We start from the raw sequence: 26,310 nt of genomic DNA on the forward strand, positions 1-26,310 counted from the left end.
ATGCCACATACTTTATACATTACTTCACTTAATCCACAGAAAGCGTTGGGTATTGTTAACCTTCCATTTTACAAATGAGGCAATTGATCCTTAGACAGTTATGTAATAAGCTCAAGGTCATAGAGCTTAAAGCAAAGGAGCTGGCATTCTGCTTTAGGTCTGCTGGATTCCAAAGCTTCACTTTGGGCGATTTTGCCACAATGTCTCCCACTGGCAATGGAGAATCCAAGTAACTCAGACTTGGGCATTCTGATTTAGCCACAGCTATTTATAGCCAATTTTTACATCAGTGCAAATGTTTTCATTAAGCCCTTGCTGGGTCTGAGACATTCAGCCAATTGTTATAGAAATTCAGAGATACTTCATCACCCTCAAGGGCCCTCAAGGATCTTATAATCTAGTTAGGGATAAAAGACATGAAGATGTGAAAAGATAACTGAAAACTGAAGATACTCCATGCCAAGAGTGGACTAAGTGTAATATATAAGCACTACAGTGGCTCCCATAGTACAAAGAAGGGCAAGTCACTATCAGCTACAAGTAAAACTGGGAGGGAAAAGAATTTGAGTCTGAATGTTGTATAAGACAGTGTCACAGCCCTTCAGTCAGTTGAGGGTTGTAGCCTGAACATCACATCAAACTTACAAACCTATTTTTTTAGCTCGTGTAGTTTTTTTTTTTTTTAATTCAGGTTAAGTCACATAAAAGTATGATTATTTGTGTTTTCTGAAAAAATTTTTTCAAAATATTTGGACTGTACATGCCCACGTGGTGAAAGTCAGGACCTGTGTTTGCCAGTTTGCTATAGCCTCTGACCTCCTAGGAGCTATAGCCTCTCTGCTTCATCCTTGACATTTCTCACGTAACCCTGTGGGTATTTGGCCAAGATAAGGAAACTGAGATCCAGAGAAGTAAATTTTTTAAGATCCCAACTAATTAGTACCAGGCTGGATTAGACCTGAGGGTTCTTAATGATGAATCTAGTTTTCTTTTAACAGACCACAGCATCATTCACGAGAGTCAGTTCATACTTCAGTAGAGAACACGGAGTTAAGATAGGTATATAATTCATTATTGAATATCCATAGGGCCAGATGTGTTTGGAAAGTCAGAATTTTTTAAACTTCAGAAAGGTAATACTATTCAGATATCAACTATTATGAGTCCAGCAGGGTCTAGGGTAGCATCTGATAATTAAACACATTAATAATTCTTTTATGAAATGTATGAATGTTCACCCTAAGTGGGAGAAATAAAGATTATGCATGCTCACTGATTCAAGTCCAATTTTGCTATCAAGTTTGCAATATTTTGGTCAACTTTTAGAAATTAATAGATAAATCATGAATAGCCATAAATATCTTAATATTCTCATGTGTGTTGCTCAGTATTTTTTTATCTATAAGTGGAGATGATAATAGTTACTAATTCATCAAAGATTTAATACTGTATGTAAAGAATAGTGCCTGGAACATACTAAGATCTATATAAGTAATGGTTACTATTATTTCCTATTATTGGTATTTTTATGTAAAATATGTATTTCATAAATCAGAATCTTGATTTGTTCTTCTGCAACCAACCACCTCATAAATGTCCCCTTTTAAGCATACAGAGGCACCATAGATAAATAAATAAGTAAGCAAGTAAGACTCCATGCAGTCAGTTCTGAATGGCTTACCCAGACCAAGGTCAGCAAACAGTGGCCCATGGGCCAGATGTGGCCTGCCACCTTTTTGTAGGGACAGCAAGCTAAAAATGGCTTCTATGCTTTAAAATGGCTGGAAAAAAAAATTAAAAGAACAATATTACATGACATGTGAAATTTACACAAAATTTATATGTTAATCTACCTACATCAAGCTTAATTGAAATGCAGACACACCCATTTTCATGTTGTCTGTGGCTGTTCTAATGGCAGAGTTGAGTAGTTGCCACAGGGACTACAGGTCTCACAAAGCCTAAAGTATTTATAGTCTTGTGCTTTACAGAAAAGGTTTCTCAAGCCCTGCCTTGTTCTCTTCCTGCTCTGCTGCTCTCTCAATCTCTCTGGCTCCTAGCTTGGTTGCTCTTCATTTGCCCTGTCTGGTGTTGCCAAGCAAACCGTTTCACTCTACCTGATTTCCTAAGATAACTTTAACTTTGCTTCTACTACCATCTGCACCTTCTCTGTTGCAGAATTTGAGCCTCCCCTTTCTTCTTTTATTACTTGTCCCATGGATAAAAAGTCCCAATTGTTTTTCCCAATTCCAGGAGCGGAAAGCAGAAACCTGATCTATGGCTGATCAATAACTAATCTATGGATGTAGTGAGCAGTGAGCAGGGATGCATTTCCTGTAGTGCATTTCTAATGCAGTCTGCAATTTCAGTTGTTATTTCAAACTTATCTGGGATGCCAAAAGCTCAGCCTAAAATAAGCCTGCTAGATCCCTTTTGGAAAATCGGTATTTTTACACTGTAGATACTTTTCTGTCTGTTTTATCTATAGATAAAACTGGTGATCAACACAAATTTATGGCAAACTGAATTCTCCATCAGCGTGCCCAGCGGAAGTCCTGGTGGCTGAGGCTGTCGTTTATACTTTGTACTTAAATGGAGCCAATAGAGTTTGTGAAGGGGAGAATGGTACACATCACCCAGAATTTGGGGAGTATGCCATGTTACTATTATATTGGTCTTGATTTGCATAGACAACACAGGCCTCTTTATTCCACCTTTCTTTCAAGCCACTACATGTATTATTATTTTTTTTTCATATTGCACTGATTTTAATGGAAATTTCAGCTTGAGGTAGGCAGAGGTAAATTGAGAAAGGGCTTTGAATTATCTAGGAACTCTTAACAAGAAAGCTCTGTCCTCATTTCTCTTGGGTAATATGCACTTTTGAGCCTTCAGAATGATCTATATAAAAGAACATTTTACTACTTGTGGGTGTAATTACATAACTGAATAATGAATATACTAACCAAACCTTGACCTTGCCAACAATTTAAACTGCAGTAGATCAACAGCCTCTTTCTATTCACAGTTCTTTAAAAATTGATCACCTTAAAGGACTGTTTTACGGTCACGTACTTTTTTTTTTCTTTTGTAATTGAGATTTTATTGGTTGTGTTGAGGATCAGTACCGACATTTCAATTTGGACAAAGTTCTTAACATATGTACTGAAAATCTGAAAAGCCATTTAATTCTTTTTTAAACAGTTATTCCAATGACTTTCCAGCTTAAACTTTAGAGGCAAATTTTTCTTAAGAGAATATCAAGTACCAATATCTTCAAATGTTGATAAGCTGTTACATAAGTCTCACCAATTCACAATTTATTATCATATATAATACAGACTCCAATTTTCAATCTTTCATAGCACATTAACAAAGTTATTAGGAACACAGGACTATCACTACCAAAGAGGTTACAGAGTATATACAATTCTGACAGAGAAAGCCATGATCAAGGAGTGGTTTTCTTTAGGAAACAAGTCTACTAAAAAATAGAATAGAAGTAATTTAAAATGTTCAAGATATTAAATGCAAGACTGTGACTACATATTGCCATTTAGTATGCTTTGCATTATAGAATATAAAAACTAACCCCCACCTATGGAATTTTAAGCTGACACCCAAGACCAGGAGTCCTCAAACTTTTTAAACAGGGGGCCAGTTCACTGTTCCTCAGACCGTTGGAGAATGTGCACTGTGGGACTGGGACTAGTCGGCTGCTAAGCAGGACAGGCAGCGGCAGCAAAAACACCTGGCGGGCTGGATCAATGTCCTCAGAGGGCCGAATGTGGCCCTCGGGCCGTAGTTTGAGAACGCCTCCCCAAGACAGTCAAAGCCTCCTATAATTCAATATCCCACACTATTTTCTGGTTGTACCAAAAAACAAACAAGCAGTGAATGATTTCACCTCTTAAAGCATTTACACTTAAAACATGGGATGAGGTGGGATTCCTTCCTTCTTAAAAATGTTTCTAGAGCTACCAAAACACTTGCATTTACAAAATAGTTGATACAAATATTCCTGTGGATTGTACAAGGAGGGAGGCAGGGAGCGCTGATGAGACATGGTGTGTGGCATCACTCGGGCTTGGCTTCCTTCTCTGCTTCCTGAGAGGTTGGACTCCCCTTGGTGTCAGTGTCTGCATTTTCTGCAGGTAAATCTTTAGTTTCCTGGTTAGCCACTTCAGCTTGTCTTCCCTTTGCTCCCCTTGATCCTTGTGATTGTACTTTTTTTATCTGAAGATTTATCCTTTGCTGCCGCTTTTTTGGGCCTCGTTTCCACTTTTGCAGGAGCAGGTTTAGCTGACAACCATGCAGATCTCCTCCTGCGCTCTTCCTTCACCACCTTCAGGGCCCAGCTGACCTTCCTCTTGGGCATCTTGGTGGTCGGGAGAGCACCTGCCAAGTGCCTGCGGGTGGCAGGGCCCCAAGAGCCTTCACGAAGCTGGGCTGTCTGGCCTCTGCCATTGCTCCTGCCACCCAAGGTGCTCAATATATGTTTTTAATATTATCAATATAGTATAGTTGGAGGCAGACAGACCTGTCTCCAACATGTACTAGTGACTTAAATTGCAATTTCCATATCTGTAAAATGTCTTATTACCAAAGAAGAATGAGGTAAGGAAGAGTGTGTATATAAACTACTTTGTCCAGCATCTCAGACTTTTTGAACTTTCCATAAATGGTGATTGTTAGTGCTATTAGAAGTATTGAACAGCAATTATGGACTATCAGTCTGACCAACTACATTGCAACATATAAATGAAAATAATTCATGAATAATTTTAGATCAATCAAAAGAAGCCTCTAGATGTATTTCATTCATATATTCATGTATGGATATATTTTAAAACCATTCCCCATATAACTATTATCTTCAGATATAGCAGTGTCAGAGAATAATTTTTAAACATGCAAATAAGAATTTTTTAAAATCTGAAGCTCAACAGGAGCTTAGAGATTATCCAGTTAATTGACTTCATTTTACAGATGAGGGTACTTGGTAATTTGTGCAGAGTTACACAGCTAGTTCATTGTAGTCCAGTTCAGAATAAGGTCTTCTAGAATTCTAGGCCACCTCTTTCCACTCCCTCATTTAGACACTTACGTTTAATTTAATTTCCATTTAAATGCTTCCCACTTCTCATTTGTAAATGCAGAAAACATTTGGGTTAATTACTTTTTAAATGTTTATAATTCCCTGGAAAATGCCACATTTACCGGGTGGTGGAAATAGAATAGGAGGCTGCTGGTGAAAGAGAGAACCTTCATCACTATTTCTGCTTCAAGATGAACTGACTTCAGTGTAAGGAAACTAGAAATTGGAATTGCTGTTGTTACCTCCTGCCCAACACAGGCACAAACACATGCACACCTTTAACTTCACTCTCATGCTCCATTTTAGGTCAAATCCCTGTGGGAACATTATTTGCTATTGAATAGGAATAAAGGGGAAAGAAATGGATATAGGTGAACAAATATTTCTACTTGCTTTCTTTCCATGAGAGTTGAACTTAACATTCTTAGATTGATAAATGATTATAAAAACTCACTTTGTCTGTCTAGATGGAACTGGAGACCATCCTCCTAAGTGAAGTGTTGCAAGAGCAGAAAAAACAAGAACCACATGTACTCACTACTAAATTGGAATTAACTAGTCAGCACTCACATGCACAAATGGAAGTAAAACTCAATAGAAATCGTGCAGGTGGGAGTGGGGAGGAGGGGATGGGTGAAATCATACCTAACGGGTACAATGTATTAGTATCTGGGTGAGGAACCCACGTATAACTTTGGCTCAAGCAGTGAAAAAGCAATCCCTGTAATCAAAACATTTGTACTCTTATGATATTCTGAAATTTAAAAAAATGAAAAAGTAAAATGGCAACAACAACAAAAAAAATAGAGCAGAGTAAGGGGATAGGAAACACTGTAGGGTACTTAATTAATAATATACAGTAGTTTGGGAAGGCCTTGCAATTAGGATGACTTATTGAGCAGAAACTTTCATGAAGCAAAGGAGTGACCTGTGTGGATGTCTGGGCAGAGAGTCTTCAAGCCAGTTTATAAATAGTGTTAACAAACATCAGAAAACAAACCAAAAAAGGAAACACTTTGTAATAGTGGTCTTTATAGATTATTTAAAAATATTTTTCTAATCTGTAGAATAGACATTTTATCCCCACATTTAGGCATAAGAAAACAGCCTACAGATAAGTAGTTCATCCAGGTTACATGGCTAGTCAGTAGTTAAACTGAGTCTCCGGTTCTGATAATTAGGTAACAAGTCCAGGGTCCTTCTGGGAAGCCCATGAGTCTGTTTTTTGTCTGTGTTCATAGGTCTTAAATAGCACTGAAGGAAAGAAAAAGGAAAAGAACTAGCCATCATAAATAGGCTATTTCTTAAAAAATATCTTGCTTAGAAAATTCTAAATATTCACCCCTAAAACAGAGTATTAAACATTTTCTTTCTATGATGTATTTTAATTCATTTTCTTATTTGCAAATTATATTCAAGAAGACTCATTTAACATCTAATTCTGTAACTGGCACAAATAAATACTGCTTTTTTGGTCCCATAAGATCTAATTAAATTTAATAACAATAATTACAGACCAAGTTTCTAAATTAGAAATTACTACCTAAACAATAGGCTTATGTAATTTTCTTTTCCCCATCACGTTTTCTGCTTTGGTTCTGTTCTACTCTTCCTTTAGGCCAGGCGTCCTCAAACTACGGCCTACGAGCCACATGTGAGTATTTTTGCCCGTTTGTTTTTTTACTTCAAAATAAGATATGTGCAGTGTGCATAGGAATTTGTTCATAGTTTTATTTAAACTATAATCCAGCCCTCCAACATCTGAGGGCCAGTGAACTGGCCCTCTATTTAAAGTTTGAGGACCCCTCCTTTAGGCAGTTGGGTCTAAGTTCCTCATATGTAATAGAATGGGTGGGGTTGGATTCTTACAAAAATCCCTTTTTTTTTGCAATTGCATTTTATTTATGACTTGTCTCTATAATTCAGAAATAATGTAGGTAGAGGTATATCAACCTTCCTTCATTCTTCAATAAGTTTCATTTAAACTACTGATTTTTGGCTTTATGAATTCCCAGCCTCATGTTTGAAATATTTCCCACCTGATTTTCTAAAGTCAAGGGGTCCTGAATCTGTCCCCTTTATCATCATTGCCATTTTTATGCATGATCCTTTAGTGGGTCATTTGAATTTTCTGAGCTTTTTTTCTTCTTTTTTTTTTTGTTTGAAACAGTCTTACTCTACCGCCCTGGGTAAAATGCAGTGGCATCATCATAGCTCATAGCAACCTCAAACTCCTGGGCTCAAGGGCTCCTCCTGTTTCAGCCTTCTCCGCTGTGCCTGACTAATTTTTTCTATTTTTTTTTTTTTTTTTTTAGTAGAAAGGGAGTCTTGCTGTTGTTTAGGCTGATCTCGAATTCACACCAGCTGGGTGCAGTACTCACTCTCTGGGGATGGGCAGTAGCTCTGACTTGGGTAGTATAAAGTCAATTTATGTAACTTCAATGTTTGTTCCCCTGTAATATTTTGAAATAAAAAAAAATAGTGGTGGATTTGAATAACAATGTATTACAATTATTGATAAGCAATTTTGACATGGGGAAGGTATATCAATATTTTAGATAATTTCTAAAAATTAATTTTTTTCTTATAGAAGTAAATGGTTCAATTTATCCAAATCATCATTATTAAGAGTAGACTTTTGAATGTCACTTATGGAGATTTCTGCTAACGCTGTTGGTGGAATAGTAATTTGAACTACCTCTTTCTATAACAGTAAATAGAAAACCTAGGCAAAATAGCTTAAAGTTATTAGAGAAGTAGCAAGCTAGTGAAAGTTACAGGGCTAAAATCTCAGAGGAGACAAAAATCCAGAGATGTGCCCGGAATTTAGGGACACTTTTTCCTGTTACAGTTCCTGATTCCAGAATAGTCAGCCAGAGGTTTAATTGTACTTTTGATAGGCTCCTAAAGCAAGGGATATAAAAAATTAGGTCCAAAGTCTTATAAGGAAGGGTCCCAAGTAAGCCCTACACCCAGCTTTTTGGTTTGGGTCCAGACTTTTAAGAGACTGTGTCTCTCCTTTCAGTCATCTCAGTCATCGAATTTGGATTAAGAATATTCTGGATTGCCAGTGCCCAGGTGCCTTGTGGAAGCAAATGAAAATCTTTTCCTAAAGAAGACACATTATCCTTTGCCTCAAATTATTTCCACATGTTTTTCAAAGGCAATTTTAGCATGCAATAAAAAATGACTAGGCACATGAGCAGAAAAGACAATATGAACCAACAGAAGAAAGATTGATGATGAAACATACCCATTTTATTATGTTCACAGATTCTGTGAATGAGGAATTCTAGGTTATCTCTGTTGCAAGGAATGTTGTATAAGGCCCTTTTCAGGATGTCTCAGTCACATGTCTGGCAAATTGGTGCTGACTGTTGGCTGGAGGCCAGCTAGAGGCTGTGGGATGGGAGGCAAAGTTCTTCTCCACATGGGCCTCTTCATGAGCTTCCTGGACTTTCTCAAAGTCTGGCATCTGGGTTCTGAGAGTGATCACCCCAAGAGATTAAGGCAGAGGTACATGGTATGGTTACCACATAGCTTCAGCAATCACAGAGCATCATTTGCACAGATTATATTAATTGAGAGGGTCATGAAAGCCCAACCAAGTTCAAGGTGATGGGGCATAGACTCTATCTCCTACTAGGGGTTTCACAAGGTTCTAGATGAGAATGTGGGTGAGGAGATATTACTGAGGCCATTTTGGGAAAATTTAATCTGCCACAGTCAGGAATGCATGTTTTAATTTCTAGAGTAGCAATTATATAAATAAAAGAAGAATGAAAGAGTGGGTACATTTTAGTAGCTTGGAAATTTTGATCTATTTTTTTAAAAGAAGAAAATAAGGAAAGAAGCACTATAGATCAGCCAGAAAAACTTGAAGGCAAAAAAGTAAAATGATAAATTCAAACCCAAATATGTCAGAGACTAATGGTAGCATCAAGACAAAAATTGTTAGACTTTATTTTTTAAAAAGCATATAGAAGAACCACGTATAAAACATATAGATTCAGATAGTTTGGAAGTAGAGAGATGGAAAAAGAACTATTATAAAGATACTAATAAAAATAAAGCTATTGCTGCTATACTAATACCAAGATAAAAATAGGCATTTAGACAAAAAAAGACTATTACAGATAAAATACGTCATGATGATAAAAAGTTTCATTCACCAGGTAAATAATTCTAAATTTGTATATATCTTATAACTTGGTTTAAATCATACAAAGCAAAATTTGATAGGAATACAGAAAAAATATACAAAGCTACAATTGGAATGGTAGATGTTGAATACATCACTCTCATTAACTGAGAGAGGAGCAGAAATAACTAGTAAGAACATTGAAATTTGAAAAACACACCAGGTCTTATGGGTATATTTAGAGCACTGTAACCACAAACTGCAGAATTTACCTTTAAATTTTTTCAAGTACTCATGCAATATTTCCAAAATTTGACCAAATATAGGCACATCTCACCAAATTTCAAAGGGTACAATTAGTGAATGTTCTCTGATACAAGTCAGCAAAAAATGTTGTTTGAAAATTTAGCAATACATCTCTGATATACCAACCAGTTGTGAAATATGGATATCACAGATTATTTTGGTAAATAAACTATAAAAATTAAGTCATAAAAATTTGGAAAATTTAAATGGACTTGTCATTGTGTTATATTATAGTAAAGATTCATTGTGATTGTGATTTGATTTTTTAAAAAATCCCTACATTTTAAGCTATTTATGAATTAAATATTTAGAAATAATTTGCTTCTATATAATCCTGAGAGGTGAGGAGTAGATGCAGATAAAGATGAAAAAAATACCCACAAGGTAAAAATTATATGCCCTCGGTGGATTTATTAAACTGTGATCTCAATTCTTGTATTTTTTTTAAGTTGTCCATAGTAAAAAATTCAAAAATAATGCACTTAGAAATAACTCCTAAATCACATAATAAGTTTCAATAAAAATTAGGAAGTATTTTAAACACAGTAATTAAAAATGTGATATGAAAACTGAAGAATGTAGTAAAGCCAGAAAGAGGTAATAGTGTTTAATGCATATATTAGAAAAGAAGAGAGGCTGAAATCACTCATCCGAGCATTCATCTCAAGATATTAGGTAAAAAAAAAAAAGGAAAAACTGAAATAAAGATAAGTAATTAATGGATAGAAAACAAATATAAAAAATATAAAAATAAGATTAAGAATACCAAGAATTGATTCCTTGAAAAGACTAATAAATGTACTAAACACCTGGTGAAACTGATCAAAAGCAAAAGAGAAAAAGAATCAAAGACAAGGATTGAAAAAAAGGCTTATCCCAAGTTTTTTAGACTTTTAAAAGATCATAGCAGTATATGACAGACCTTAGGACCGTAAACTTGAAAATTTAAAGGGAATAGACAAGCACAGAGATACAATTACTATAACTGGCACAATAAGAAATAGAAAGTATGAACAGTCCAGTAACAATAATCTGTAATTTAAAATCTTTTCACAAGTAAAACTCCAGTGACAGTGTCATCACTGGAAAATTCTACCTAATCTTTGAAGAACAGATAATACCAATTTTTATCAACTCTTCTGGAGTCTTGAAAAAGAGGAAACACTTCAGCTAATTTTATGCAGACAGCACACCTTCAGTTCTAAAACCTCATAAGGGCATTATAAGAAAAAAAAAATGCAAAGTAATAACATTCTTGAATATAAATGCAAATATTCTAAGTAAGTATTTGCAAACCAAATCTTACAATATATAAGAAGGATAATATCATACACAAGTTGAGTTTTTTTAAGAACATAAATTTGTTTAGCCTTTGGGTAGCAAGACATGGCATTCAACATTACCAAAATGAAGGGGAAAAATTATGTGGTCTCTCCATTAGAGAAAAAACAAGTATTATATAAACATCAACTTCCATTTATAATCAAATGTCCAATGATCTGGTAAAAAAGAACTTCTTTAATCTGAAGGGTATCTATAAAATGAGACAGCAAGTGTCATACATAAGGATGAAATGTTGAAAATGTTCCTAAATCAGGAACAAGAAAAGGATGTCAGTTGTCACTGCTCCTATTGGACATTGTTTTGAAGATCCTGGCCACTGAAGTAAAGCAAATAATAATAATAATAAAATAATGATAAATATTAGAAAATAATATAAATTACATATAATTTGATTATTTATAGGAGATAACAGTTGTATGTAGAAATACAAAATAATATAGTTACATTTCTAGAATTAAAAATACATTTAACAAAATTGCTGAATACAAGCCCAGTATACCAAAAATAAATTCATTTCTTTATTCCAGCTACCTACAAGAAATACAGTGAGAAGATAAACCTTTTACAATGTCATAATAATAACAGTAACCTAGAAATAAATATAAGAAGGTTGTGTAGGACCTGTACACAGAAAAGCATAAAATATTATTAGAAGAAATTAAAGAATACCTAACTAAATACATCCATATACCATATTTACAACTTGGAAGACTCAATATTGTTGAGATATTAATTTTCCCCCAAATGATCTATAGATTTAATGCAGTGCAATCAAAATACCAACATGTTTATTTATGGAACTTGACAAGCTCTCTTTCTTTTAAACAACTTTATTGAGATATAATTCACATATCATAAAGTTCACCCATCTAAAGTGTACAATTCAGTGGCTCTTAATAAGCTATTTTTAAATGCAAGGGCTTTTAAAGAATAGTCAATCTTCTTCTTGGTCATATGTAGCATAGTTTTTCATTTTGATTTTTTTTTTTTTTTGGAGACAGAGTCTCACTCTGTTGCCCAGGCTAGAGTGCCATGGCATCAGCCTAGCTCACAGCAACCTCAATCTCCTGGGCTCAAGTGATCCTCCTGCCTCAGCCTCCCAAGTACCTGGGACTACAGGCATGTGCCACCATGCCCGGCTAACTTTTTGTATATATATTTTTAGTTGGTCAATTAATTTCTTTCTATTTTTAGTAGAGACAGGGTCTCGCTCAGGGTGGTTTTGAACTCCTGACCTCGAGCAATCCGCCTGCCTCGGCCTCCCAGAGTGCTAGGATTACAGGCGTGAGCCACCACGCCCGGCCATTTTGATTTTTTTATTATAAATATTTTCAAGTATACACAAAATTAGAAATTGTATAATTACGTATGTTTCTATTGCCTAGGTTTGACAATTTTTCAACACTCTGCCAATTTCATTTCATCTATCCTTCCATACCCTATCGCTTTGCTGATATATTAAAAAAAACTTTAGGCATCAGATAATTTCACCATTGAATACTAATTTGAATCTCTAACAGATATGGACTTTTAAGACATTCTTGATAAAGAACAAGGTGAGAGAATTTGTTTTGAATTAAGACATATAATAAAGTTATGGTAATAAAGTAAAAGTGGCATTGATCCTAGGCTAAAAATATAGATCAATGGATGAGGTACAAGAGCCCAGAAATTAACCAATGCATTATGAACAATTGATTAACAACAAAGTAGGCCCTACAGAAGTGTGGGAAAAGGGGGATATTTTCAATAAATTGTGCTGGTTAAATTGGATATCTGTATGGAAAAAAACTGCAATCCCATCCTCACATTCCACATAAAAATCAATTTTGTTGGATTGTAGATGTGAATGTAAAAGGAGGGGAGGGACATACCTCTAACCCTTGCTAGAGAGGCAAAGATATAAAATGTAACCAAAATATTTGTACTCTCATATTTTCCTGAAATAAAAAAAAAGGCAAAACAATGAAGTGCTAAAAGAAATACAAAAAATTACAACTTCAGGGTAAAAACCTTCTTAAAACACAAAGAAGCACTAATTATAAAGGAAAAGACTGATAAATGGGATTACCATTAAAGTGAAGATATTCTGATCATCTAAACATAGCATTAAGGGAGTGAAAAGTAGCTGAAAATATTTGCAATGCATATAATATGAACTGAATTGTGTTCCCCTAAAATCCATGTGTCAAAGTCCTAATCCCCAATATGACTATTTGGAAATTGAAACTTTGAGAAGCTAATTAATGTTAAATGAGGGCATACATGTGAGACCCTAATACAACAGGACTAGAGTCCATATAAGAAGAGGAGGAGACACTAAGAGTGCCCATGCACGGAGAAAGGCCATGTGAGAACACAGTGAAATGGTGTCAGTCTTCAGGCCAGGAGGAGAGGCCTCACTAGATAACAACTCTGCTGCCCCCTTGATCTTGGACTTCTTGCCTCCAGGTTATAAGAAAATAAATTTCTGTTGCTTAAGCCACCTGGTCTGTGCTATTCTGTTATAGCAGCCTTAGCATACCAATATATAACATATAACATATATTTAACAAAGACTTTGTATTCAAAATACATAATGAATTTCTACAACTCACATAATTCAATAGAAAAATGGGCAAGAGACATGAACAGGCAACGCACAAAAAGATAGTCAATTCGCCACTAAACATACCAAAAAAGGCAACCTCATTAGCAATCAGTAACATACTAATTAAAACTACAAATTAAACACATTTGAATGTTGCAGAGTTAGAATGAAAATAATTGTCACTAGCAAATGGTGATTGTGTAGAGCAGTGGGAATGCTTGTGTACTGCCGATAGGAATTTCAGTGGGTTCTACCAGTTTAGGAAAAATTTGGCATTATCTACCAAAGTTAGAGACCCCCAGATATATGCATTTTGTCCTCTTCCCTGACATATAATTCCTAAAAGCCTTGGAATCTCAACGGTGATAAGAGTCTTTTGTATGCTAATGATGTCACTGGGGGCCCATGGTAGATAACTTTGGGATGGCAGCTGGTCACCAGAAAGACCAAGGCAGGATTAGAAGTTTGGGACTTTCATGAAGCTTCACCCCACCAACCTCTGGGGAGAGGAGAAGGATGGACATTGATTGAGTTGATCACAATGACCAGTGATGTGATCAACCATGCTATAAAAACTCCAAAGAACAGGGTTCAGGGAGCTTCTGGATTGCTGAACACATGAAGGTGCCTGGGGGTGGGGGTGGAGAGGGTGTGGAAGCTACATGCCCCTTCTCCCATACCTCACCCTGTGCATCAATTCATCTGGCTGTTCGTCCATATTCTTTGTCATTTCCTTTATGATGAACTAGTAAACATAAAAGGATTTCCTTGAGTTTTGTGAGTGCTCTAGCAAATTTCTTGCCAAGAAGAGGGTCATGGGAGCTCCTATTTAGAGTTGGTCAGTCAGAAGTTCCCCAAGCCCAGACTTGTTACTGGCATCTGAAGTGAGTGGCAGTCTTAAGGTCCTGAACTTTTAACCTGTGGGATCTGATGTCACTTCCAGGTATACAGTGTCAGAATTGAATCGAATTCCAGAACACCACCCTGGTGTCCACTGGGGAATCTGTCACAGAATTGATTGGTTGATTTTCAGAGAAATCTGTGCACAGTTTGGTGACCAGAGATTCTGTGTTGATTGTTTTGTGAGAGCATGGTTGGAGAAACTGAGTTTGTTTTTTCCAATACCTTCATAGACCCATACCCTATGACCTAATTGATTCTACTAGATATGCATAAGAACATTCATAAGACATGGTATGGATTAGAACATTCAGAATAGTATTATTTGCAGTAGTCTCAAACTGGAATAAAACCCAATGTCCACCAACAGTAGAATGGATAAATTATGGTATAGTCAGTCATATAGTGAAATATTCTATGGCAGTGATTGCTAACAGGTGGCAATCTGGACTCCCACAGGACATTTGGCAATGTATGGAGATATTTTTGGTTGTCACAAGTATGTGTGGGATGTTCCTGGCTTGTGGTGAGTAGAGGCCAGGTATGCTCCAAAATATCCTACATTGCTTAGGACAGCCGCCTGTAACAAAGGATCATCTGGCCCAAAATATCAACAGTGCCAAGGTTGAGAGAACCTGTTCCATGTTAATTAAAATGGATGAACAGCAACTGCACCAACTACTTGGGATGAATCTCACAAACATAATTTTGAGAGGAAAAAGGGCTAATCTCAAAAGGATATGTACTGTATGATTCCATTTCTGTAAGTTCAAAAACAGTCTAAATGATAGGGCTTAGGGTTACCAGCTCATGTGGTAGAAGTAGAAAGAAAAGCAAGAAGTGATTAACATAGAAGTCAAGACTGTAGTAACTTTTGGGGGAGTGGGAGAGAGAGAAATTTGGATGAGACACAAGATAACTGTCACAGGGTTGGCAATATTCTATGTCCTAACCTGTGTGGGGGTTAGTTACATGGATGTCTGCTCTGTGATAAATTTTGAGCTCTGTATTTTATTTTGTGCAATGTATTTTTCTGGCTGCACAATTAAAAATGGTTAAAAAAGCAAATAAGAAACAATTATGAAGCTATTGTTGGACAGCTCTGGAGGTATGTTTGGCCTCTCTTTTTTCTTTTCCTTTTATTTTTAGTGGATGTGTAATAATTGTATATATTTATGGGATACAGAGTGATAATTTGATATATGTATATGATGTGTAATTATCAAATCAGGGTAATTAGCATATTCATCACCTCAAAATTTGTCATTTCATTGTGATGTGAACATTCAAAATCTTCTAGCTTTTTGAGACTATACAATAAATTCCAGTTAACCATATTCACCCTACAGTCCTGCAGAACACCAGAACTCATTCCTCCTATCAAATATAATTTTATATCTATTAACTAACCTCTCCTCATCCTCCCCTTCCCCACCTTCCCAACCTCTAACACCCCAAATTCTACTCTCTATTTTCATGTAGCCTCTCCTTTTTTTCATCCCAAATAAGATGATATGTTTTAAGAGACTCAGCATGGAAAAAGATGTATAAATTCTATGGGACACCCACAAAACATTTTTTTATAAAGAGGATCTATTTCTAGGATTTTCAGAAATCATATTCCCTATCTCCTTAAGCGTCACGTGGCATAACCAAACATTTTTTAGCAAAATAATAAGATCAAGGCTGCTAGTTCTCACAAAATAAAATGTTCTCGTCCAAAGTTCTGGAAAGTAAATGGGTTTGCTACTCCTCTAACGAAGGAAGAACATAAATCTCTTCTCAGCTGTTGTGTTTGTTTTGTAATCACCTTAAGATGGGTGTTAGAAAGAGGGAGAGTGGAGTGGTGAAAAAAGGAATCATAAATCTGTTGAAATGCAGCAATGTGCTGCCATGGAAATCGTCTTCTTTGTTATAGGTTTAAAACATTACCATTTATTTCACTTGTGCTGTGTGTGCTGCTAATTTTCTACCTCAGTGGTTGTCGGTTGCTGGAAGCACTATTTTCTTTTCTCCGAGCAATGCAAATTGAACATACCCGATTCAGGCAAGTGTCATTCACCTCCTGTGATGTATTCTTTTCATTGTTGCCATTTCAAGCCCTGTTTTTTAAATAACTTCTACTCCAGAAAGCAGAGTACGATTTAGTTTTTTTTTTTTTTAAGCAAAGAATCTTAACATTTCGAGAGCTCTTGGGAACCACTAGTTCATCAGTACAGATATCCTTTCTGTCACATCAGTGGCAGTAGGATTTCTAGCCTGTACTTGACACTGCTGGTGTCAACGAGCTCATTATCCGATGGGACAGCTCTCTACATTTTTGCAAAGCTCTACTACTGAGAAAGTCCTTTTCCATATTAAGTTGAAATGTGCAACCCTGTATTTTCCTCCTAGCCTAACTCACTTCATTCTACTCTTATTATGATGTGATCATTTTTAGTCCCCTTTTTCTCAGTAATCAGCATATGCTAATCAATGCATAGATTATCAAAGATTCACTAAAGTCACAGCTGTGTGGATTACAGGCTTAAATTAGGATGATGTGTATTATCACCATGGGTAGATCCCCTGTGCCTAAATTTCTCCAGTTACCACTTAGAGATACCTAGAAAGCAGGTGCTTTAGGTAGAAAGCTGTGGCACAAATGAGAATTATTATAGGTTAGCTTTTGTACTAGAGAGGCTGGATTAAAAATGGCTTTATGTATCATGCTCATTTTCAATAGTTACCAAACTTTTCCTCTCTACCAGGGACTTTCCAGGCTGAGGAAATTATCAATAATTTCTAACTCTAATCAATTCTGGTTAACTTGGGTATTGTGAGGAAAGGCACCCAAGGCAACTTCCAAGTATTGTTTAGAACAAAACTAATCAAATGTAGACCAAATGGAAAAAGTGTAATTTTATTTAATTATAATTACATCCAACATTCAAGAATACATTTATCTGTTCTAGAAACACTGTTAGAATGTATATAAATAACCTATATAGCATAGGAATCCAGAATATTACATGAATCCCTTGATTTTAAACTAGCCTTAAAATTACTGTTAAATGTGCTCCTAGAGTATTTGTATCAACTTAATTGTTCTTTTCTCATTAATATACTAGGCAAAAATGTAGAAATAGCTATAAACTCATTCTTTCTTTTTTCCCCCGCATTTAATAACCTGATTCCTCTCCTTGTGTTGATTCATAGGAATTTTATTTTTTTTCCCACCAAATCACCATTGTTATTGCTGTTGGTATTTTTTTAAATGAGAGCCTGACTACAAATAAGTTTATCTACTCTAGGCCTATAGCTCTTATCAGAGCATGTTACTTCCTTTCTCTACACTATTCTCTAGAAGGTGCATTTGATGTGGGAAGTAGGAATGTAGGCTGAGAAGAAAATGAATGCCCTCTGTCTTTTTAACACTAATTTCTAAGCACATAGAGGGTGGAGACAATTTCATGTATAGTTTGACTCTGCACTCAACACTGTAAGCAATAAAGGGGAGATTTAAACATTTTCTGCTTTTTCTTGTGTAATTTTCTACTCTGTCTTCCTGTGATGAGGGAGGTATGGAATTTAAAAAGAAGGAACTGATTTCATGCTACCATGCAAGAGAAATCTTGGGTTTGGTCCTCACCTGGCTTTGAAGTCAGATAACTAGGGGTAGAAACATCATGAAGTTCCAGAAACTTTCTGGGCTTGGCAATATCATGGTCTCATCACATACCACAAACCCATGTCCCCAGATGTCCTTAGCAGCCCTCTTCCACCCCTCTCCTATGCTTTGTCCATATGCCTCTCTTTCCTGCTTCCTTCCTGCTCTTGCTTTGACAATCCAAATCCTTTTCCACATGTTTCATAGACCTGCCAGTTGTATGACCTTGGGCAAGTCATTTATATCCCCCATGTGTGTAAGATGGAGTTAATAAAAGTGCGTTATGCCTAGTACTAGTGCAGTGCCTATAACAAAGAAAGTTTCCTCTAGATAGCCAGCAACTCATTATTTGAAAGAATGTGTCTACGCTTACCATTTCTTCTCTTGGTTTGATAGGGAGGAAAGAACTGGGATGCCATAGACTTAATTGGGGTTTCCTGGGTTTGGGCTGGAGATGGACTAGAATGGCCATCTCACGATCTCAAATTCAAGTACAGGTTTCAGAGAATAGCACTCTTCAGACTCTGTCCTCTCCAGGGTTAGAGGAGAAAGTATGTGAGTATGTGTGTGTCACTGTTGTGTACATGTTCATCCATTCAGAAGGGAGGTGTTGAACTAAAATATTTATGGTCTTTCCACATTATTTTCTATTTCCTAAATTATCACTTAATTCAGTGAAAGCACTTATGGTTATTGCTTCCAACATCTTTTTTTTTCCAATCCACATGCCTTGCTAGGTTGTGTGTTTGATGCACTTCATATTTGGATTCAGAATGGACATTCATTTCTACTGCTTAGAGAGAAATTTTAAATGAGTGGGACCAGGACAAACAGTAGAACGTCCACATGTGCTGTTTCAGTCCTCAGTGGGGCGCATGAGAGAGAACGTGGATTGCACCAGGGCTCTGACCCATGTTACTGGGAAGGACTTCAGCCTGATACAGAGTCTTGGGCTTGCATGTGTTTCCCTTGCTGATGCACAGGAAAGTCTGACGTCGTTTAAATATCTTTCTCTGAGGGCACGCATCACCTGCAAGTGATAATTTTGTGCTCGCCAAAGGGAATCAGCTCACTGAGAATGGAGCCACTTTAGGACTGCAAAGGGGAGAAGGTGTTCTTTTTGGACCTTCTCTTAGGAGCCTTTTAGGCTGTGCTGAAGGATCTTTTCAGGTACTGTTTGAGAAAAAAATGTGTCAAGTTATGACTGTCATTTCTGTAGAAAAATATGTTGGTAAAAAAGCTTAATGTTGAAGGGACAAGAAGTCCTGTATACCCAATGCCAAGTGTCCTCTTTAAAATAAGAATAAAAGCAAATGCTTCATAGTACTAGGTAATAAACATGCTTCTAAATTATATATATGTAGAACATATATATAATAAGTTTATATATATGTAGAACATATTAACATATATAATAATATATATGTAGAACATATATATAACATATATAATTATATATGTAGAACATATATAATAAATTAGAACATATATAAGTTTATATAACATATATAATATATAACATATATAATAATATATATAAAACTTATTATATATGTTCTCTCTATATATGTGTTCTATATATATGTTATGTTATATATATATATATATGTTCTCTCTCTATATATATCATTGCAACCCTCACAACACTCTTATGAGATATTAACCCCAGTTTACAAAAGATAGGTTAAGTGACCACTCACATTTAGAAAGTGGCAAAGTCAAGATTCACATCCTTATACTCTGTCTCAAATTCATGCTCTTAAACGATTGTTATATTTAGCCAGTCACTAAGAAGTTCATTCTGCACACTCCTAGGCATTGAAATCTTTGAAAATACCTGTAGTTACCCATCCCCTTTTCCACCTGGACATTGATATTCTACAGAGATGGTGGTTGACCCAGCATGTGATGGCTCCTTGTGGAGATGCTCTCAGCCTAGAAGCGCTCACTGTTGGGCTGAGCCACCTGAGATTTTGGCAGGTGCTTCAACTCTGGGAAGTATCAACATGACTCTGTCCCTCCATGATGAGAATGTGTAGCACAGGTTAGTAGAGACCTGATGATGTTATAACTGAAGAACACGAATAAAAATTTAGAGCCTGTTTGCCAAGAGGTAAGATGCTGTTGCTGCCCACTTAGTCTTGGTTCTGTGAGTTCTAAAGATAATCCCCAAACACCTGTGAATCACACATCTTTCCCAGAGGCCAGATGGGGTTGCCCCAGTAGCCACCCACGGCCCACCTCAGTGAGTTTCCTCTGACTCATGCTCAACTCTTGCTTTACAAGGTGTTTGACCATCCTGCCTCTGACCTTTGCAGTTTAGGATGTGTACTTGTCCCTCCTGCACTTAGAACCTTCTCTTTCCTTAAATGACCTCCTCCTGACATGTACTTCAGCTCCTCTTACTTTGCTTGTACTGGTAAAAACCGCTCCTTCGTCCTGACCTTGTAACAGCTTCAATCCCATGTTGTTCTTGACTATTTTTCCCAGTTATCCTTCCTGATGGATTTTACAGTCCTCTTTTATGTTCAAAATCATCAGTTGAAATTTACACTGAGACTGATTTAATTTCAGGAATTGATTTGGGAAGAGTTGATTCATTGATAATGATAAGTCTTCTCATCGCTACTATTCTATATTTTTCCATTTTTTGAGGTTATTTTCTATCTTGCTGTAAATTTTTATATGTTTTAAATTTAGTTCCCATATATTTGTTGATATGTTTATTTCTATAGATTTTATGTTTTATCATTCCCTTGAATGAAGTATTTGTTATTTTTTCTAACAGGATATTGCTAGTATGTAGAGAAGCTATCAATGTCTGAATATTTATTTTGTTGCTGGACTTCTTTCTGAAACTTTAAATTAGCTCTTACAGCTTTTCAATTGATAGGTTTTTCAGGAAGCATTACTGAGCTTTTGTTGCACAGGACTTAAAATTTTCCATTTGGCATCGTTTCTACTTCCAGCATTTTCCTCTTGAGATTTGTACCTTAATTTTTAGTGTTCTCATTGTTGGCAAACTTTTCTTATTGTATATCAACCATATTTTTTCTTAGTATTATTTCAAAAACATGAAAATATTTACTCAAAAATTTGATATCAATATTAGGTTGTATTAGATTCAAATTTACTGTAGCTCCTAGACTTAGGAATTTCAACATGGAGCCTCTCTCTTAGGAAGTGGGGAAAGTGTTTTTATGTCTTTTAAATTTTTTCCTCCACATTTCCACCCTCTGAGGCCTTGGCTATGATTTTTCTGTCTTACTGGAGGGGCATGAGATCCTAGAAAACTCTTTTCCTGAGGCTACACAATTTAAAGAAATCTAAAAAAATTATTCAAAAATCACAGGGTATGATATTAAGGAATCAAGCATTTAACATTATTTTTTGTGAACCTCCATAATCTTTTTAAGTTTGGGGTTTATTCTTGGGATAATAGGGTCATAAAACATGTATTCAACAAATTATTATAGATCACCTGCTATAATTAAAAATATAACCATTATAGTGAGAAAAAATAATGCCAACATTTTATAATTTATCTGGTTATTAAGTATGTTACTATATCTGGGTCAAGTCTTTACATATATTATTCCATTTATCTTCACAACAACACAGTGGGGTAAGTATTATAATCCCTCTTTTAAATTGTGTCTTGAAGACATTTACTAGCTTGCTCACGGAGACACATTAAGTGTTGGAACCAACATTTGAACCTGGTAATCCTTTCTCTTAATTACCAAAACCACTATTAGTTGTTATTGATGCAAAACATTTGAAAAGAAATACTCAATATCTTTAAGATATTTAGATGTCTATTGGGGAGATATACATTCAAATAATGAATATATGAAAACTATAAAAATACTATAAATGGGAGCATATATAAGGTGTAATGGAAATGTAGTTGCCTATGACATCATCATTCATTTGCCTTTTAATGTGGATTTGAACATTACCCCATTGGAGACCTCAACCAAAGATGGTTTTTAAACTTTCATTTATTCTATGACAAAGACAGGGGAAATTTTTTCTTTGCTTAGAGAATGAATATCTGACAATATCTTTCTCTGAGAGAAAGGTGAAATAATATAATTTGGGAAGAATCCCTAGCTTTTAAGATTAGAGTACACCTAATGGGTGCAGTGTTCACTTTCTGGGGGATGGGCATGCTTGTAGCTCTTACTGGAGTGGTGCAAAGGCAATATATGTTACCAAAGTGTTTGTACCTCCGTAATATTCTGAAATTTAAAAAACAGATTATAGTATCCCAGATCTCTTTAGTTTCCATTCATTCATGTTCTGCAGTGCTAGGTTCTTTAGGGTCCCATCTTTATTTGGCATCTATTCTTCATTATCGGCCCTATTCCCACTTATGTTTATGTTGCTATTATTCATCCTGAAGGCTGTGTTTATAGGATGCTAAAACATATGGGTAAATTTCAAAAAAAAAAAAAAAAATCTGTCAGTCTTTTCTACTTTGGAAATACAATCAAAGGCTGCTCCCAAACAAAACCTGAGTCAGTCAAATTTGTTTGACCTATTTCATGCTTATTGCACAGATGAAATAACTGATAGAATTAATTTTTCACTTTCCTCAAGGTTCTTTAGTTTTGTATCAATCTATGTAGATGTGGCTAAAGAGTTAAACTAGCTGTGTTCACTTTCTATCAGTCTTCTTAAATTGTCCTTTGTGTTTATGTAAATGTGTAATTTGATGATTAGTAACTAATAAAAAGCATGGATTATAAGCTTTGTCAAACTGAATATTAATGTTGCTCCCTCGAAATGAACAGTTTAATGAGAACCTATCTTTTATTTATTTATTTATTTATTTTTTTGAGACAGAGTCTCACTTTGTTGCCCAGGCTAGAGTGAGTGCCGTGGCGTCAGCCTAGCTCACAGCAACCTCAAACTCCTGGGCTCGAGTGATCCTTCTGCCTCAGCCTCCCGGGTAGCTGGGACTACAGGCATGCGCCACCATGCCCGGCTAATTTTTTTTTTATATATATATATCAGTTGGCCAATTAATTTCTTTCTATTTATAGTAGAGACGGGGTCTCGCTCTTGCTCAGGCTGGTTTTGAACTCCTGACCTTGAGCAATCCGCCCGCCTCGGCCTCCCAAGAGCTAGGATTACAGGCGTGAGCCACAGCGCCCGGCCTATCTTTTATTTTTAAATGAGTTTTTAGTTTAAGATATTGGTCATATCAGTGGATAATAACCAAATGCCACACTGGGTGTTGCAGTGGTTTGGACTTAGCATAATCTGAGAGCCCTTGGGAACCTATATTCAGATTTGTCTGCAGTAATGCAGCAGGTCTGTTTATACTGCAGCAGTGACTGCCTCTCATTGTTGTCGAGCCTCTGCCCATATCAATAATACCTTTTCCATTCTGATGAAGAAAAATAGTCACATTCAGCTTTATAAATACATTGTCCGAGGGCAATTCTATAACACCTGAAAATATGACAGCAGGAACCATGATTCATCCTCAAAATGCTATTTTCTCAGTTCAAGATCCCATAGCAAAAATAGTTAAGTAAATACATTAAAAGTCTGCATAACCACTGTGGCAATTATGAGAATGCATCCCTCAGACTGTAGGGAGCATAATTGACCTATAGCCCCAGCTGTTGTGCTTCCAAGTCCATTATGCATGTCCACATAGGACATGCTTCCCACAGGCTACACCCACCAATGACTGAGCATGCAAAGATGCAAAGGCAGATCTGTTTCTGGGTAACATGGAGCTCAGGAAATTTTAGCTTAAGGATGCCTACTGTACTCACTTAGAATTGTCTTGCTGTCTAAGACACTTATACTCAACTTCCCTTCCCTCTCACCTTCATCCAGTGTCAGACTCAGTTTTGCATGGTGGTTTGACAACACTCCCAGCCTCTTCTGGCTCCCTCATTATTTTCCTTTACAGATTTTACCCCTAATAAATCTCTGTGCAGCTCATCAATCCCATCTTGACATCTGCTTTTTGAAGGATCGCTCTGATGCTATCAGCTTACAAGCTAAGATAGCATCACAGGCTTAGTTTTGAGGCCAACTGGGACTCTGCGTTTGTGCATTTTGTATCACACGTTGAAGTAATTGTATAATTGTGTCTTTAAGCAAGCTAGACTCATAGTGTGAAACTTTAAAACAACTTTATTTTTATCTTTTACTGTCCCTTCACAGTTGTTTTTGGGATCTGTTCTTCCCATAATCTTAGATGAAAACTTGGGCAGATGCCACTGAATTTTATGTTATTCTGTTAACAAAAAGTCCTTTGAATAGTTTACTGAACAGCCTCAATTCATCAGTTACTGTGTGCCGTGGCCCATTTACAGGATGGAGGATGAACACAGAACACAAAACACAAATGCAGAGCATAAAGAAAAATGCAGACACACATACAGACAGTTGACTCAAGTAATAATACCCCGGGTCCGTTTTATTTTTATACTTAAAAAATTTAAAGTTAGTTCCTTGTACGTAACCACCCAGGCATTTCAGCAATGGCCATAAATTCCAGAATGCATAGTCTTTGGGGAGCAGATATTCCCTGGCTCAGAATTTCCAGGTGGTTGATCTAGGCATCAGGCATAGATCACGGACCGAGATTAGCAAGGATGGGCAAGGCAAGTCACAGGGGGCATTTCTCATCCCCAGCTTTTCTTAGGGTGATCCCCTAACATCTTTGGCTGAACCCCGGCGGCTGTGCATGGCTTAGGTCACCCCTCCCTTGAGGGGTCTTACCCGTCATTGACTAACCAGCCATCTTATGGGGTGTATGCAGCAATCACAGGAACAATGTGTTTATTGTGCGGCCTCCAGACCCCCAATGCTGTGGGGTGGGGTAGCTCTTGCTTACTTGAAACCCAGGTCTTTTGTTATGCCTCTAGGTAACACCTAGTTTTTGTTATGCCTCAAGGCAACAGGGGCCTTGTCCGGAACATAATCCTTTTAAATGCTCCAGGCAGAGCACATACATTACTAAATTTAATTCTTAAACTAGGAAAATATATGTCAGTCCCCTACAACTGTGCTCACTCCCATGTAATAATCAAAAGGTCTATTAAGGGTTTGTTAAATTTCTTCCTCTTCTCCAGTTCAGGCCTACACAGATATCCCTGAGTTTTGGCAAGTGTTCACAGCTGATCCTTCGCTCTTGGGTTGTCAGGGAAACACATCTGGGCTTCTTACTCCTTTTCCAATGATAGGGTCAAATGCAAATTGATTCGGACATTATATCTAAATTCTCCATGAGGTATATATCTAAACAGCTCTAACATCTTTGTGGTGAGGGATCTACATCCATTCTGGTGGCCCTCTCTCAGGCAACATCTAAGACAACCTCACAAGGACTCTCTCACAGGTGGTTCACATCTGTTCTATAGGAAATACACACCATTTTTCCAACAAACTGATGCAGGCTTCCCACCTAGTAGCCTTGCTACAGAACATTGTCCACCACAGCAGACAGACTGCTGAAGTCTCTTTTCCTTGGGTTTCTCAGTCACTAGGAGTCACTCTAACTCCAGGAGCTATAAATCAAGCTCTATACTAGTCACATTCAAGACCTTTTTGCTAGACTTGAGGGGTGAAAAAGCATCTCCTCTCTATTTCCCATAGGTTGGGTTGTGGTAGAGTGAACAGGACTCCTGAGATGCAACATTTACTCCAAAATTCTTGTACATTCCAAGCCCACTCTTGGCCACTTCAACCTTTCTTATAAGCTGGAGGTGCATTTTCTGTTTGTCACTAAGCTAGTACTAAGCAACCTTCTTTACTTTTGTGGTTCCACTTTGGAAAGTGGGAATAGTTGGCACCTATTTAGTGGATTGATATTCAAAGTGTGGTTCAAGTACCAGCAGAATCTTCTCTGGGAGCTAAGAAATGCTGAATCTCAGGCCTCATCCCAGACCCACTGAATCAGGATCTGCATTTTAACTTGATACCCAGGTGATGTGTATTCATAGTCACTTTGGAAAAACTCTAGCCTAGATACTCAGCTGAAACAGAGGTAAAAAGTATCCCATTTTAACATTCTGTTACAGCAGTAGATATTATTTATTCAACAAACATTTATTGACCACTATTAGGTACAAGACATTCTCAAAAGGCTCAGTTAGAGTCTTGTAGGGAGCTTGAACGAGCTCATAAATAAATATAATACAAAATATAAAATTAAAATGCTAGGCAAGTAATATAATTGTGTAGGATTTAGGAAGAGAAAGAATATTTTTTTGCCTGGAAATTGAGAAGGGAAATGGTTTGAATTGAGC

At 36.5% G+C, this 26,310-nt stretch overlaps 1 protein-coding gene and 1 pseudogene across 1 annotated transcript in view; one reads left to right on the forward strand and one right to left on the reverse strand.

Moving 5' to 3' along the window:
• UNC13C (unc-13 homolog C) overlaps positions 1-26,310 on the forward strand; it is a 493,476-nt gene that overhangs the window by 62,966 nt on the left and 404,200 nt on the right. The window lies entirely within an intron of this gene.
• On the reverse strand, positions 4,078-4,378 carry LOC142871511 (non-histone chromosomal protein HMG-14 pseudogene; annotated as a pseudogene).

This window comes from Microcebus murinus, chromosome 6 (genome assembly GCF_040939455.1).
Source record: "Microcebus murinus isolate Inina chromosome 6, M.murinus_Inina_mat1.0, whole genome shotgun sequence".
NCBI lineage: Eukaryota > Metazoa > Chordata > Mammalia > Primates > Cheirogaleidae > Microcebus > Microcebus murinus.